Source organism: Hippopotamus amphibius, chromosome 8 (genome assembly GCF_030028045.1).
Source record: "Hippopotamus amphibius kiboko isolate mHipAmp2 chromosome 8, mHipAmp2.hap2, whole genome shotgun sequence".
Taxonomy (NCBI): domain Eukaryota; kingdom Metazoa; phylum Chordata; class Mammalia; order Artiodactyla; family Hippopotamidae; genus Hippopotamus; species Hippopotamus amphibius.
The window spans coordinates 25,563,489-25,581,491 of NC_080193.1; positions in this window are offsets into that span (position 1 = coordinate 25,563,489).

Below are 18,003 nucleotides of genomic sequence, written 5' to 3' on the forward strand. Positions count from 1 at the left end.
ACTTCTGCCGATGAGATGGTCTCAAGCTGAGTTTTCTTCCTTCCACTCACAGATTTTATATAAAGCTATTTGTAGTGAGGTGGATGGACCTAGAGTCTGTCATACAGAGTCAAGTAAATCAGAAAGAGAAGAACAAATACCGTATGCTAACGCATATATATGGAATCTAGAAAAATGGTACTGATGAACCTAGTGGCAGGGCAGGAATAGAGATGCAGACGTAGAGAACAGACTTGAGGACACTGGAGGGAGGGGAAGCTGGGGCATAGTCAGAGAGTAGCACTGACATATATACACTACCAAATGTAAAATAGATAGCTAGTGGGAAGCTGCTCCAGAGCACAGAGAGATCTGCTTGATGCTTTGTGAAGACCTAAAGGGGTGGGATAGGGAGGGTGGCAGGGAGGCTCAAGAGGGAGGGGATATGGAGATATATGTATACATACAGCTGAGTCACTTTGTTGTACAGCAGAAACTGACACAATACTGCCAAGCAATTATACTCCAATAAAGATAAACCAGAACCAAACCAAACCAAACAAAACAAAAAAACAGCATTCAACAAGCTCTTACTAGGGAATGCTCCAGCCCTCCAGGAGGTCTTGAAATATCCTGGGGAAGACAGCTGTGTATAGGAGGTCCAGATGACATACAACCTGTACAGGGCAGGTGTGGGGAAGCGTGGAGGAATATCAGTGATCCATATTCCCCAGGAGGGTCTGCCGGTTCTCACCCACCAGGTGCATCGCAGCTGTCTTTATGGGTTTCCTGGAATTTACCTTAAATGGAAATTATAAATAAATCTGATGGCTTATTGTCTTTTATAATGAGATGGAACTATATTTTATTGAACAGGCAGAACCATTGAGTAAATGAGTGCTATCTTATTCCAGATAATATAATTTCTAGACTGTTCTACTGGGGATCATTTTGTAATCCACCTCTAAATTTGCAGAAACTGGCCAGATATAAACTAAATGTATGATTATATCCAACTCAATGAACTTGGGACTTTTAACCACATTCTAAATCTCCTTTGGGTATGCACACGTATATTCACCTTTCCCTGACTTAGTCAGCCAAATGGTAGAAGCCATTTCTGGCATCCTCTGTGGTGCTCTGTTCTTGAAACATAGGTTGTACATGATGCTGTTGTAGACATTGAAGTGTAGTTGATTTACAATGTTGTGTTAATTTCTGATGTACAATAAAGTGATTCAGTTATATAAGATACACACACACACACACACACACACACACAATGGAATGCTACTCAGCCATAAAAAAGAACAAAACAATGCCATTTGCAGCAACATGGATGGAACCAAATGATGCTTTTATTTTTGAAAAATACTTTTATTTATTCATTTATTTATTTATTGGCTGTGTTGGGTCTTCATTGCTGCGCACGGGCTTTCTCTAGTTGCGGTGAGCGGGGGCTACTCTTTGTTGTGGTGCACGGGCTTCTCATTGCCGTGGCTACTCTTGTTGCAGAGCATGGGCTCTGGGCGCGTGGGCTTCATAGTTGTGGCTCATGGTCTCTAGAGCTCAGGCTCAGTAGTAGTGGCTCACGGGCTTAGTTGCTCCATGGTTTGTGGGATATTCCTGGATCAGGGATTGATTCCACGTCCCCTGCATTGGCAGGTGGATTCTTAACCACTGCACCACCAGGGAAGTCCCCAAAATGATGCTTTTTATTACAAGGGCCACACTGAAGACTAATACCACTGATTCTCCGTGAAGAGGGGGACTCTGTTTTGATCACCACTGATCCCTAACCTCCTAGAAGCGTGCCTGGCACACAGGGGACATTCAAGAAGTAAACACTGATTGAACAAAACCCACTGGGTGCCTGCTTTCCTGAAACATGCATCCAGCAGAAGAAGTTGGATCACCCACAAATAAATTAATTCGGGTAAAGATAAATGCTTTGAAGAAAATAAAATGGGGATGAAGAGACAGAGAGGAACATCATGCCGGAAGGTAGGGTGGTGAGGAGGTGTGTACATGGATTCTTGAGGGGTGCGCCTGGCCAAGACCCGACTGAACAGAAAAGCCAGTCTCTGAGGAAGGGTAGAGACAGCAACCAGCATGGCACCCGGGGACGGTGAAGGCCGAGCAGAGTGCACGAGAGTCGGGCAGGGCCCAGGCCATGCAAGGCTCCACAGCCACGCAGTAAGGACTTCGGATTTTCTTCTAAGAGAATGAAGGAGCCACTGAGGGTTTAAGCAAGACAGTGATACGAATTTAACTTTAGAAAGATCCTACTGGCGGCAGAGTTCGGAGGGCCAGAGGATAAGAAAGGAAGAGTTGTCCCTGAAACTGTGATTGTCCTCCAGGCAAGAGATGACCCAACTTGAACTTGAGCGGAAGTGGACATGAATACAAGTGGTGTCCTTGGTACATCCTTTGGAGGTTGAAACAACAGGTGTCCCTGACTGGCTGCATGTGGGTGAGAGGAGGGGAGAGTTAGTGTTAAGAATGGCACCTACTTTTTTGGCGCATACAACTGGGGGATGGACTTGCCGGGACGTACCATGAGGAGGACGGAGAAAAGAGCAAGGCTGGGGCAGGGCTGGATAAGGAAGGAGGACTCCTCTTGCCCAAGGAATGATTTTGTGTGTGTGCTTTCCTGCCTCTGACCAGCGTGATCCCCTGGGCCCAGGACGCGTACCCACCTCCTCATCGGCCCGTGGCTGGCCTCCCGAGAGGGTGCCTGGAAGCGCAACACCAACTCTTCAAGGAAAGAGAAGAGCTCCCTGCCAAGGTGTTCCAGGCCACTTCAGAGGAGGTGAGGTTTGTCTGAATAAAGGCCAGTTCTCCCGGGTTGCTACCATCTGTCTGTTCCCCAAGAGCTCCGCCTCCGTGGACACCTGGATGCTTTGGTCTTGGAGTAGGTGGTCCAGTTTGCAGATGGCGGAGAAGGGGTAAGGAGGTGTATTCACAAAACCCAGTGATCCAGAAAACCATTGTGAGGCAGGATTTTCAGTTTCAACAAGGGGGGGAATTTAAAGGGCGGTGGGGGTGGGGGAGGTGGGGAAGAAGCAGAAACAAAAATAACAAGGCCATTAATCTTTCATTAAGTTAAAGGGATGAAAAGGAACTGCTTTAAAGTATCATTCTTTCCTTGCACCACAAGCATGTTGCCCCCCGCTGACTTCAAAGGCCCTGACGAAAAGTTGGTTAATGTTGTTGGCACAGTATCAGGCCGTGGTTTACTTTTGCTTAAGTATGATCTTTTTTTTTTTTTTTTTTTTTTTCCGTTTCAAAAAGAAAGCGTCAGGGTCGGGGCACTCTGATGGGAGGAGGCCCACCACGTCAAAGATGCCTTTGTGTTGCATGCAGAGGCCTTCCGAGGCTGGCTCTGCCAACACGCGCTGTTTGCACACTGTTTGTCACAGACCCGAGAAACCACCACCGCACACACACGAGAGTCGGCCAGAAAGAGCACAGAGAATCAGATCATTGTCCTCTTTCACTGTCTCCTTTCCGCCCCTGGAGAGGCAGGCCTGGTCCCCACCCTCCGACTCAGCATCTGGGCTCCCGGTGCCTTTGATGGAGACGCAGTTTGCAAGAAAGCAACCCAGAAAGTCCCAGTGCTTTTCAGCCCAGCATGTCTCACCTGTTCGGGGGCTGCAGGGAGGGAGTTTTGCTGCTTTGGGAGGCTGTCTTTCTCTTCAAGGTAGCGCTGCTGTTTATACTGAAAACAAAGCTAATTGGTGGTGAGTGGCAGGGTTTTGTGGTTAGGCCCTGGCTCTGTGTAGGCAGCTGCTGAGTGCTTAAGGGATGCTGTCCTACCTGGCAAGTGCAAATGCCCTGGGGCAGTGGGAGAGGCAGGAGAGGGGTGTCTGGGAGGGTCTGATGAGCTGCTTGAAGACACCATTGCTGGAAGCCCACCAGAGGGCTCCTGCTATCTGGGAAGCTTGTTTCAATGCCCTTTTTCTTTTGGTGTTCATGAGAGAGGCAGGGAGGGCAGGAAGAAACCCAGTTGCTACCTTATAAGAAAGATGCTTCAAATTTCATTTGCTAAGTGCTATGTTCATTGGGCCCCATCACGCGTAAGGGTTAAGTCTTTCAGATGCAGCGAGAGGTGACCAAGGGTCCCAGTTTTCCCAGAACTGCCCCAGAATACACAGAATTAACAGTCTCTGCAATCCTTGACTTCTGCTTTCTTATGCACCTTCATTCCATGCAATGGATTTTTTGGAGATGGATTAAGCTGGGTGGGATCCTGTCTCTGTCCTTACTCCTTATGAGATGCTGGGCAGGCTGCTCACATGCCAGCCCTGTTCTCCACTTAATAAAGGGACAATAACTGTCTCTCAGGGTGACCGTGAGGTTGGATGGGGACAGAGTGCATGAAGACACCTGGCACCCACACGGGGTTCCGTGAGTGCGGGCTGGTTCCCACCATCATCGCAAACATCAGCTGTGTCTGCTGAATGCCCATGGGAAAGGGCGCAGGCAATGTTAGCTCTGCCCCAAAATATTTACTTTAGAAAAAGGGAGGGAAGTTACGGTTTGTTTTTTTATAAATACCGCACATAAAGGCTTAAATAGGATTTCATAACAGCTTCCCTCTGCATGGAGAACCAAACAGGGCACCTTGGGAAGCAGAAATAAGTTACAGGGAAGAGGGGGTGGTGCAAAGGCAGATCCCGCCACGGGGGATCTGGAGGCAGCACAGGAGCCCTCGGCCACTTGGGAACCACGAGACATGGGGCAGCTTCCTCACCTGGCTTTTGTGAAAGTGTAAAGGGAGGACAAGGCACCTGCACACAGCGCCCACTCAGGTGAGTGGTTCACGTCATCACCGCCTATAATGGGAGAGCCCTGACCCAACCCACGCCCTTTGGAACAGAGAGCTCCTAATTTGGAGTTATACGGGGGTTCCGGAGTAATATTATTTTCATTTTCTCAGTTTTTAATTTTTTAAATTAAATTAAAAAAGGTTTTTTAAAAATATTTTACAGTTTTTATTGGAGGGATTATTAATAGCAGCATGAGGAGTCCCAATCTGCTAGGTCCCTCGTTTCCTCCTGGAGTCCCCGACCAGCGTATCCGCACATGTACGACTTTGCCGTTGGGATTTTCAAGGTAGAATCAGGAGTTGAGTGGGGTCTTGATGCCGCGGCGAATTCTGACCTGCCGCTGACTTTCTGTGCAGGGCGGAGACCTGGTTGACCTTTACAGGCATCCCAGCTGTCCCAGGAGGCATGGGGCTTCAGCAGGACAGTCTACCTGGGGGAGAGTGCAAACAACCAACACCGACAGGCAGGGGGGTAGACAGATGGATGTGGGCGTGAGTACCGACATGAGCATCATCGGCATGGGTATGGATATGGGTAGAGATGCGGATGCAGGCATAGATAAGGATGTGGGTATAGATATGAGCATGGGTGCAGATACGGGTATGCATATAGACATGGGTACAGATACGGGTGTGGGTGTAGATACGGGTATGGGTGTAGATACGGGTATGGCTGTAGGTATGGGTATGGGTGTAGAAACGGGTATGACTGTAGATACGGGTACGGGTGTAGATACGGGCATGTGTACTGATAAGGGTATGACTATGGGTAAGGTTATGGGTATGCAGGTACAGATATGGGTGTAGGTATGGATATCTAGATATGGGTACACATATACAACATAGATATAGGCATAGGTACAGATACACATATAGAAATACAGATGCAGATACAGCATGTTTTATCAAAATAGGCCACTAGTGGAGAGTCAATAGCATTTTTAAGCTGGGGGGATGCTGATGAGAAAGGCATTGGCAAGGCACTGAGCATTCCAGAATTTTATGAATAAGTGATCCTGATGCCGCTAGTAAAATAGGCATTTTTAAAAGACAAACTTCCTTAACTTCCAGTTAACGTCTCTTCGTTTCCAGTTTGGAAAATGGAAGTATTTCCCAGCCCACAGTGTCTGTAAAATAATCACTGAAATACCTAGTTCTCCACTCCTAACCCCAGACACTATAATCCGACCATGAGCATCTAAATCTATAGCTATATGTGCATCAGGATAGGCTAGGTTAATGGCAGTAATAACTGCAAAACCAAAGTGATGAAAGAAACGAGGTTTCCGTCTTGCTCAGGCTCCAAGCCCATCACGAATCTCTGGGGGTCCTGCTTGTCTTGTCCATAGTCAGGGTGCAGGTTGACAGAACAGCTGAAGCATCGCCAGGCTCTGTGGCACAGGAAAAAGTGACACAATAGGTCTCAAAGGTGACCTGGGGCCTGGGAATGCTCCACACTGTTTCTATTCAACACTCAAAGGTCAGAACCAGACACGGTCCCACCCAGCTGCCAGGGGGTCAGGAAGTGCAATCATACCCGTATCTAGCATTCGGCGGTCCAGCCTCAAATACCACCATCACTCCTACATTCATCCAAAGTCACTTCTCCAGGCTGAACCTCTCCCCTGAACTCCAGACTCATGTATCCAACGGCCTTCTTAACACTTCCATTTGGATATCTAATAAATATCTCAAAGGTAATATTCCCAAACCCAAACCTCTGGTATTTCTCCCCAAACATGCTCTTCCCACAATGTTCCCCAATTCAGTGGATGGTAATTCGATTCTTCTACTTAGTTGCTCAGACCAAAACTCTTAGACTCATCCCTTTCTCCCAAATCCACATCAAAAAAGGAGCAAAGGACTTCCCTGGTGGTGCAGTGGTTAAGAATTCACCTGCCAATGCAGGGGACACGGGTTCGAGCCCTGGTCCAGGAAGTTTCCACATGCCACAGAGCAATGAAGTCTGTGCGCCACAATTACTGAGCCTGTGCTCCGCAACAAGGGAAGCCACTGCAACGAGAAGCCTGCGCACCGCAATGAAGAATAGCCCTTGCTCACCACAACTAGGGAAAGCCCGTGAGCAGCAATGAGGACCCAACGCCGCCAAAAAAAAAAAAAAAATAATAAACAAATAAATAAGTAAAAGATGAGCAAATCCCATAAGCTATCACCTCAAAATACCCAGGACCTGGCCTTCCCGCCCCGCCCCTGCCCCCACCCTGCTCTGAACCACCATCCCTCTTGCCCAGATTATTGCAATAGCCTCCAAACCAACCTCTCTGTTTCCGTCCTTGCAACCTTTGCTCTAATTCCCGAATGACAGCTAGATGGGCCCTTTAAAAGATAAGTCAGTTCAGCTCCTCTGCTCAAGCCCATCGAAGGCTTCCCATGAAAATCAGAGTGAAGGATTTTGAGTTGACAGTGACCTTCGAGGCCCTCCATGCTCTAGTCCCCCGTTACCTCCATAACATCATCTGTTCTGCTCCCCATCACTCTCTGCAGCCGCACTCTTCCCCAAACCCGCAGGCACTCGCCCACTCAGAGGCTCTGCCTGCCCCATTCCCCCTGCCTGGTGTCTTCCTCCCTCAGCTGTCTGAGTGCTGTGTCCTCACCTAGATCAGATGGTCAGTAAACATTTGATGGATGAATGAATGAATGAATGAATATTTGTATTCCCTGGTAGTTGAAGCCTGGGCCATAGAAGGTATAATTTTAAGAGTCAGAATTACAGCTACTAAATCTTTCGAGAAGCTGTATATATTTGCCACAATTCCCTTTTAGGGGGACAAGTGATTGTATCATGAGAGCAAACTTTGATGGAGAGAAGATGAGTAAACTTCACACACAGTATGGAGCACAGGCAGCTTGAGGGCTGTGCACAGGTTGCTAATCTATTCCGTCCCCACTTATCCCCCAGTTTTATGTGGGCACGTGACCACTCATCGAGAGACGCTATTCGGTGGCTTTTCCTGTAACTTTGTGTGGCCAAGCGCTACATTCAGATCAATGAATGTGAGTAGAAGTGGTGCAGGCAATTTCCAGGTCCTAACCTTCAAAAAAAAAAAAAAAAAAACCTGGCAGACCAGAGGTTAGGGCACCCAGCTTGTCCTGGGGATAAAAGGCATGGGTCCATGTCGGCAGAACCCCCATCCACCCCAGACTGCCTCTCTGGACAGTATGGAGAGAGAAATAAGCTTTGTTCTGGTCTCTTATTTGAACCGGTCTATCTTGTGGTCTCTTTGTTACTGCATTAAACCTATACCCTTAACTGTGTTAATACAGAGCTGGGGTAAGGCCAGGTTTGGCCTTTTGATGACAGTGGTAGGTAAAGAATGGGGGTCCCCAAGGGGGAAATCGTTGCCTAGGAAAGTGGCCATTGTCCCCTAAAGTGTGCTGAGAGCTATTTTATCAAGCGCACGTGTTTTCAGAACAACCAAGAGTCCCTGATCTTTATGTCAGCAGAAATAAAAAGAGGCAATACACTGAAATTTGGGGGAAGATAGCCTTACAAGACTTTTAGCACAAGCTTTCCTTCACATAGTTTTCTTGCCTGGCCTCAGGTTTTGCATGAGAAAGGCCGTTGGAAGGCAGAACAAAGGAACTGTATGCCTTTAACCTGTGCATTTATATATTTATACATTTCTCCCTTCACCCCATAGCTCATGTTATTAACTTCAGATGTTTGTCCATTTCAAAACTTCATAGACCTGATAATTGAAAATCCTGCATATCTTTATTTCCTGGTCTGGTCACTATATTCTAGAATATTATCTTCCCCGTTATCGCAAAAGCATTGCTTTGAAACTGTCTCCTTGGAGAGTTGACTTACACATGAAGAACTGTTCTCATACCTACTGGGCTGGGAAAGGCATTAGGGTACAGCAGTGATATTGCATTAAAGTAGCACAGGAGAGTGGGGGTGGCTTGAAAATCACAGAATCAAAGGAAAATGATCCAATATTTCAAACAAAATCATGTCTCGTATATTTCTGCTCCATTACAATAGGGTAAGTTAGATCTAGTCTTACCGAGGCTGCTATCTTAGATGTGGAACTCTGTAAGTGCTTGAAATGTCTTCTATTTTATTACATATACAAAGGAGCTCTTTAATAGAGCTACTGTCTGTGACATGGAAGTCATATCTCAATTTTCTTTTTCAACTAAAACCACTCTAAACTGGAAAGCTATCCCACTACTGAAGAAGTTATCTCCCCAGTATTCCCCATGGGTGAATAGGCAATATACCTTACCCATTTTTTTAAAAAAGGAAACTCTTCATTGACTAAATTACCCAAATAGTCCAGCTGTCTTATGTGAGTTTGCATATTTTAATGAGTTTTAATATCTGCAAAATATTTTTTGGTCGAAACTTAAAGCTGCAAAGTAAGTGTTTTCTTTAAAATTGAAAAGTAAGCCCTTTGTAATTATAAATCACTTTCCCCCCCTCTTTGCTAGGCTTTGAAGAAATTTAAATGATTAACGGTTTTAGAAAGTAAACTTTCTGGGATATAATTACTTTTTAATAATTTATCAATGAACAGACTGTCATAAAGGTCTGCTATCAGCTCCATAAAAACAAATCTAAATTTAATGAACCAAAAAAGTTTTGCAAATCTAAGGCCAAGTTTATAAGGCACATGAAAAATGTATCCTTATAAATGACTAGTTTTATGCCTAAACTCTGACGATCAAGTCTTCTGTAGTCCTCAAATGTATCAATACAGGAAGTAATATGAAACAGCTATTGAGAGCTGGCTGTAAAAACATGGTGTGGAATCTCTGTCTTTTCAAATTCATTCAGCATGTGCTTATTGAGAATCTGCCAAGTGTTGGCAATAGCACTGTCTCTGTTCTCATGAAATTAACAATCAAACAGGACCTACAATGAATAAACAGGTGTAAGAGATTTGAAGGTCCTGCACTTGATCCTTTTTATTGGGGAAAGCATAGGGCATCATGGGACCATGTAAAAGGGTAACTTGATTGTGAGTCTGGGAAGGTTTACTGTGGAAATGACATCTAAACAGATTCCTGAAGAATAAATATGACTTTTCCAAACTAAAAGTAGAAGTTACTTTTACCGCACCGAGCAGGGAAAATAGCATGAGAAGCAGGAGAGAAGGGCAAGTTCCAGAGACTGAAAAAATTTCAGTGAAGCTGGAGTGTAGACCACGAGCACACAGTAGCCAGGGATGATGTTAGGGAAACAAGCATGGGACAGGTGATAAAAACCTGAGCATGTCCTGAACTAGATTGATGCCCATGAGGAGAGAGGAAAGTGGAGCAGTGTGAGAGGTATTTGGGTGGTGGGACAGACAGAACGAGATGCTTGCTTTGACAGACGGGGGGTGAGGGGAAGAATGAAGGATGACACAGGCTTCTGAATGGACAAGATAGGGAATGGGGGGAGGGAGGGTTGGCGGGGAGGTAATGAGTTCCATTTTGGATTTGTTGAGTTAAGGCATCTGGAGATGTCTAAGAGAAGATACACAGTTCCCAACTTGACACATGACTCTATAGCTCAGCGACCAAAGAGTCACTGACTTGAGAGTCATCACCAAACGGATGGTGTTTGATGCGATGGGCGACAAGCTTGCTCTATTTGCTAACCAGAGAAACTGGGAAGATTCTTTGTCACCCCATCATTTAAAGGCTCAAACGATTCTGAGGTGGGAGATTGTAAAATGAGACAAGACAAAAGTGATGGAACCGTGAAGACAGACAAGCTCTAGCAGATGGGCAAAGAAAAATAAGCCAGCAAAAGAGACTTGGAAAGTAACCAAAATCTAGGAAGGGCACCTAGAAAGAATGGTTCATTCCAACACTAGGGAGTGGTCAGGAAGAACAGGGACCGAGGATGGCCCGTCAGCTAAGAACAGGGAGAGGAGGTCGGGGAGGAAAGAGAGCAGGTGGGTGAGTAAGGAGCGGGTGGCAGGACTAGAGATGCGGGGATCTTCCCAACTTCTCAAGCAGTTTGCTGTGTGGGGAGAAGAGACTGTGCCTGAGGGAAACTGTATCCCAGGAGTGTTTTCGTTTTTATTGTTTTGTTTTATTGTGTCTTAAATGGGAGGGACTACTATATAGGTCTCTCAACTCTTGTCCGAGAGATTCCACAGGCAAAAGTATTTTACATATATGCATTTACTGTTCACTGCATTTTAGGTCATTTTTACTCTGCAGAGTGACCCCTAATGAACTTATACTTCTCGGAATGGAAACTCACCTTTATCTATCCAGGTTAAGTTACTACAAAACCCTAGCCAGGACTATCCGGGCAGACAAGACATCAACACGTTTACCGTGGTCCCTGTGCGTGTTGCTGCTGTTTTGTTTTATCTTCTTTTAAAATTATCTTTCTGCTAGAAATAGACTTTGTCAATTCCCTATTAGAACCATTGCAAACAGTTTTTGTAGGAAATCTTAAAGCTAATTTTCTCTGACCTGTTCTTGTATATCTTTCATGTATTCCCATCAAGGGGTTCCCCAACCTCAGCCTGAAAAGCTCCAGGAACTAGGTATTCACAATTTCCAGAAGCAGCCTGGTCTGTCTCTGAGCACTTCTGACTTCCAGAAAGTTCTCCATTACACAGAGTCCAAACTGGTCCCCCTGTAAGTTTCTTCTGTTTGGGAATGATGAGTAGAAATTTTGAAGTCTAACTTCATAGGTTCCAATTCCTGCTCTGCCAGTAACAAGTCATGTGACTTGGGCAAACCAACGACGTGATGTCCGCTGCCTCAGTCCATTCATCTGTAGAATGGGCATGAATGTCAGAACCAGCATCACAGGGCTGTTGCTAGGAGGAACCCAGATGGTCCACGCAGAGTCATCTGGACCTGAGCTCAATAAATGTTAACCATTTAATATTTAGTTTAAATGTTAATTTAAATTTTCTTTTTAAATCAAATAGTCTTGACATGTTCTAACCTTTGAAATACTTCAAGGAGTCTCACATCAACTCCGCATGTGTCTCTTTTAAATTCTGCGAGTTTCTTCACGTCTTCTCATCTGACACAGCTTGACATGCCTTCACCATCCTGCTGGCTTTCCTCTGGACACCGGTTTATTTATATCCCCTAAATCCAGTTTATTTATACCCCTCCCCTCAGAGAGTGGGGCCCAGAACAGGATCGAATACTCCAGGATGCTATGTCCTGAGCAAAATGGAGAGGGCTTATCACTTCCTTTTTCCTTTATGCTGAAGTCCCACGAAGGCCATCGGAGGTGCCCTGGGCTGTTTTCGTTGTTATGGTCACGGCACGCAGTTGACGCACACAGGACTCAGTGTCGAGTGCGCTGTAATACCCAAGCCTTTTGCACACATGCTGCTCCCATCTGCGGTGGAGTGCGGAGCAACCTGTAGCCAAATCCTAGCTCTGTCCGAGCAGATGATGGGTGATGGTGATGCTGAGCACTCTTTCTACCTCTTAATTTCATCCTGCATAAAATGGTATAATTATAGTTTTCTCTGGATATACGCCCAGGAGTGGGATTGCAGCATCATAGACTTAATATAGAATCCAGCAATCCCACTCCTGGGCGTATATCCAGAGAAAACTATAATTCAAAAAGACACATGCACCCCAGTGTTCATAGCAGCACTATTCACAATAGCCAAGACATGGAAGCAACATAAATGTCCATCAACGGATGAATGGATAAAGATGTGGTACATATATACAGTGGAATATTACTCACCCATAAGAAAGGAATGAAGTAATGCCATTTTCAGCAACAGGGATGGACCTAGAGATTATCATACTAAGGGAATTAAGTCAGACAGAGAAAGATAAATATCATATGATATCACTTATAAGTGGAATCTAAAACATGATACAAATGAACTGTACAAAACAGAATCAGACTCACAGACATAGGAAACAAACTTACAGTTACCAAAGAAGAAGGTGGGGAAAGATAAATTAGAAGATTAGGATGAATATATACACACTACTGTACATAAAACAGATAAACAACAAGGACCTACTGTATAGCACAGGGAACTCTATTCAATATTCTGTAATGACCTGTAGGGGAAAAGAATCTGAAAAAGAATTGTTTCTAAGATTTATTTTATTATTTAGCTGCATATTTTGGCTGCATTGGGGCTTCATTGCTGTACATGGGCTTTCTCTAGTGGTGGTGATCAGGGGCTACTCTTCATTGTGGTGTGCCGGCTTCTCATTGCGGCAGCCTCTCTTGCTGTGGAGCACAGGCTCCAGGCATGCGGGCCTCAGCAGTTGCAGCACGTGGGCTCAGTAGTCGTGGTGCACGGGCTTAGTCGCTTCGCAGCACGTGAAATCCTCCTGGCCCAGGAATTGAACCTGTGTCCCCTGTGTTGGCAGGCAGATTCTTAACCACTGCACCACCAGGGAAGCCCTGAAAAAGAATTTATATATATAAATATATACATGCTGCACACCTAAAACTAAGGTAACATTGTAAATCCACTATACTTCAATAAAATTAATTTAAATGGTATGATGGTAACTACAGCAACCCCACGGAGGTTGTTGAAATTGAAAAGTGCTAGTTCGTGTCTGTTCTTGGCAGTGTGCCCAGCACACAATAAGCCCAGTACAAATGTTAGCTATTATTGTTGCCCTTTAAATTATATTTTCTATCCCATGTGTAGGATGTTACATAATTCCGCCCTAATGTGTGTTTCAAAAATACAGATTTGTTCCCACGCAATTGGTATATTAGGGGAAAATTTAAACATAACCCAGAACTCATATTTGCTCAGGGGCGATCTCATCTTGGAGAAATGCAAGGGGAACACAGAAAATTGCAGGCAGGTGAATCAGGCACAAAGGATACCCACAGTGCACACACCTCAAACACGAACCAGCTGCCCCAGCTCACCGAGGTTTGGTGAGGCACCCCTGACTTCCTTTCCTTCGAAGCTATAATGCTTGCAAAGCATCGTAAACATCGTCTTTTACCAGGTAAAGTGCCACAGTCATTGTGGTATTGATGTATTTTTTAACCATTTAACATGTGTAAAGCCACGTTGTCATTTTCACTCTCTTCCTATCTTTTTTTAGCATCACTGATGAGTTTTTGAGTGTTGTATCCTAACACCATTTTTCTCGTAAACCTTGTGATTTTTATTATGTGATTTTTCATAGCACCGTGAATTCTAGGCAGACATCTGATACATTACAGCAGAACCACCTATAATTCTCTCTGCTAAGTTTTGCGAACTCTCAACATCTTTGGGTCCTAATTCTGCTTTTCATGATAATTGTTATTTCCAATCTTTATGTTATGCATGAATTTGATGTGAATATAACACCAAATATCTGTAAATCATTGAAGGGAGAGGCTGTATTCCAGGGGAGAGTCTGCAAGAGAAAGTATTTTCAGGATAAAAATGAAGCTTCAAGAATGTTATCAATCGCATAAGCTATTTTCCAATTTAGCTCGAGAAGAAAAATCTGTTTTCCCCACTTACTGAAATCCTTAAGCTCTGCGGGGCTGTGGACTCTGGATGGCTTTTAAGGAAACATCTAGTCCAATCTCTTTGCTCGAGGTGAGTCAGCATAGCTCTGGGAAACGTACGTCTTGCCAAGTTCACCCAACTTTACTAGTAGTGATGGAGCCAAGTTTCACGGCTGTTCTTACAACCCCAGGCTGACTCTCAGTTCCATGTTGTACAACTTTATATCCTTGTAATAACACAACAGCTTATCCCAAACCAGACCTATCCGTTACCACAAGGATGGTTTTGTACAGTAGGCAGCTTCTCAGACTGGTACCAGGAGCAGGAACGGTGACAGCCTTCAAAAGAGGCGAGATACCCCATGCTGCTAACCGGGTAGCCAGGTCCTTGCCCACACCGTCCACCGGGGGCAGCGCCCTAAGACGGAGTAAATGCGGGCAGTATAACCTCAAAACTATAAAATGAGGACAAACCAGCTCCTCCAAGTAAACCTCCCTCTTCTCAATATCTTCCCCTGTAGAATGGGTTCGTCCTTTTAGTTTTTTGTTTTGTTTGTTTCTAAAGGAGCTGCACAGCATGTGCTTTTAAAATATATTTATTTATTTATTTATTTATTTTTTGGCTGCATTGGGTCTTTGTTGCTCGCGAGGGCTTTCTCTAGTTGCGGCGAGCGGGGGCTACTCTTCATTGTGGTATGCAGGCTTCTCATTGTGGGGGGCTACTCTTTATTGTGGAGCACAGGCTCTAGGCATGTGGGCTTCAGTAGTTGTGGCACATGGACTCAATAGTTATGGCTCTCGGGCTGTTGAGATCAGGCTTAGTAGTTGTGGCACATGGCCTTAGTTGCTCTGCAGCATGTGGGATCTTCCTGGCCCATGGATCAAACCCTTGCCCCCTTCATTGGCACGTGGATTCTTAACCACTGTGCTACCAGGGGAGCCCTGGCTCATCCTTTTTGAATCATCTGATTGAATTATTCATTCATTCATTTGTTTGCTTAGAAGAGGTAATGCCTGCACAAAGCACAGGTTTTAAAGGTATTAAAGTACATACAGGGAAACATAGATTACCTTTCATTCACCAGCTGGAAAAAGAAGTACACGTGCTCTATTGGTGGTGTTTATTATGCTAGAATAAAATCAGAAACACCTACCTCAGTCACTGTCTATAAGCACACTCTTGTTTTTACTAGAGTAATTCTGATTAATGCTATGTTTACACCATCGGAGTTAGTTAATTGATTAATCTGTTTATAAATCTATTAATTGAACTTGTAGGGGGCCTCAGCATAACATCTTAACTTATCCATTCATGTCCTTGTTTATTGATTCATTAATTTGGTTCTTCACTTATTTATCTCTGGGAAAGCTCCTGGTGTGAATTATTCACTCATTTATTCGTTTGTTTGCTTACAAGAGGTAATGTACACAGAAGGCATATGACTTAAAAGGTATTAAAAGGTCTATCGGGCAAAATAGATCAGCTTTTCTCCCCTGTTCCTCTCTCATACTTTTTACCAGATGAGAATTTTGTGTCCCTTTCAGGATGGCTCCTGGGTTCACGATTGTGTGTGTGTGTATGTGTGAGACAGAGAGAGACAGCTAGAGAAAGAGAGATTCAATATACTACATATACATGTCCCAGTGGCCTCACCTGGGGTGATGCCTCCCTCCCCAGTGACATTGACAATGTATGGAGACATTGTTCATTGTCACAACAGTAGGTGGGCTTTCATTGGCATCTGATGGGGAGAGACCCAGGTGCCGCTCAGCACCCCACGATGCACAGGACGCCCCCCAAGAAAGAATGGTCTGACCCAAAATGGTAGGAGTGCTGAGGTTAAGAATATCCAGCTTTAATTATTATTATTTTTACTTCTTAAACTATTTTGATTGGGCTTCCCTGGTGGCGCAGTGGTTGAGAATCCGCCTGCCAATGCAGGGGTCATGGGTTCGAGCCCTGGTCCGGGAAGATCCCACATACCACAGAGCAACTAAGCCCGTGCGCCACAACTACTGAGCTGGTGCTCTAGAGCCCTCGAGCCACTACTACTGGGCTCACATGCCGCAACTACTGAGGCCTGCATGCCTAGAGCCCACGTTCTAGAAGAGAAGCCACTGCAATGAGAAGACTGCGCACTAGGTCAAAGAGTAGCCCCTACCCGCCACAACTAGAGAAAGCCCGTGCGCAGCAACAAAGATTCAACGCAGCCAAAAAAAAAAAAAAAAGCAAAAACAAAAAACAAAAAACTATTTTGACTATTGTTCCTTAAGCAATTTAGCCACAAATTTCCTTGGAGTGTGGAGCGAAGAAAGTTTTAAAGTCGCTGGAGAAGAGAAGCTTAATTTTGTTTTTGGATTCCCAGCACCTGATAGAGAGCACGGCTGTAGGTGAGTGTACTTTGAATGCATGAATGATTAATTTGTTGTGAGTGGGAGACTTTTGAAATAGAATAGAATAGAATAGAATAGAACAGAATAGAATAGAATGTCCCATAAGCTTGCTCTTTCTTCAAATCTGAAATCCCCACTTGCTCTGGAGCATCGATTAGAATTTGACTGAAGTGCCTCTGAGGAGGTTACAGCTCTAGAATTCTTTGGACCCTAAGAAAATAACGTGGGTTCTGAAGGAAGTTTTCCATTTTGGAAACGAAGGTTGGAGAAATTAGCTGCCTCATCGAAGCCCCCGTTCCTGCACCTGTCCTCATTTACAAAAACGAGTTATTAAAATAAACAGAAAGCTTGCCTGGCTTTTTAAACGATGAGGCCAGCCGCCCTCCATAAAAGCTGTTAGAACACATCACTGAGAGGGTAGAAGGTGTTTCAACTTCATCAAAAGCCTTGAAAAGGAGGACGTCCTTTGCTTCCATGCTTTCGGAAGTTTCTCAGGACTGGTATTTATTTTAAATCAGAACCACTTACAAAGCGAACCCCCTTTACAAAATGCTTTGGATGGAGCCATCCTAGAGATGACCTCTACCATTTGAGGCTGGACGGAGATATTATTTTTATAGGAAAAAAAAGGATCTCTTTAATCAGCTTTAAAAAAACATTGTGAACAGTCACTACTCTTATTTAAAAGTTTAACTTTACTTTCATCAATTTATAATCAGAGTTCCTCTGGTATGTTTGATTCCTGACAAACAAGGATAAAAGTCTTGTGCCCCCATTGCTAATGAGATGATAAAACAGCAGGGATCAAGTTTTTAATTACTACAGGCAATGCACTGGAGAGGTACCGATGATATTTTCTATTGCATGTCTAAGTTGTAACTTCAGGCTTATGACAGTCCTGCTGTGCTCCACTGCCTTTGATGATCACTCATTTTTGTCTCCCGAGAACACACAAAAATTTCTGAGCTAGGATCCTGGGGGGCTGGCAATTATTGGCGTAACCTGGTGCAGGTTCCCCTCGTCAACCAGGATGCTCAGTAAGGATCCAGGCTCTTAATGCCTGCCTTTATCCCGAAAGGGAAATTGGACATTAGAAATGTCTGCGAACTTTCCTACTCAAATGATACCCATTCTCACTCTACCAGCATGGGCTTTCCATTAATAATAAAATGTTTAATTGAATTGGGAGATTTCTAGTACATACGTTTTCCTTTCTTTTCAAAGTCATGCTTCAAATTTTTTCAAAACCCTTATTTTTATACACTTTTGTAGGCATGTATTTGGCCTTCTAAGCTCTTTCAACACATTTCTAACAATGTTCTCTTTGTGACTGCAGACAGTTGATAATTGACAT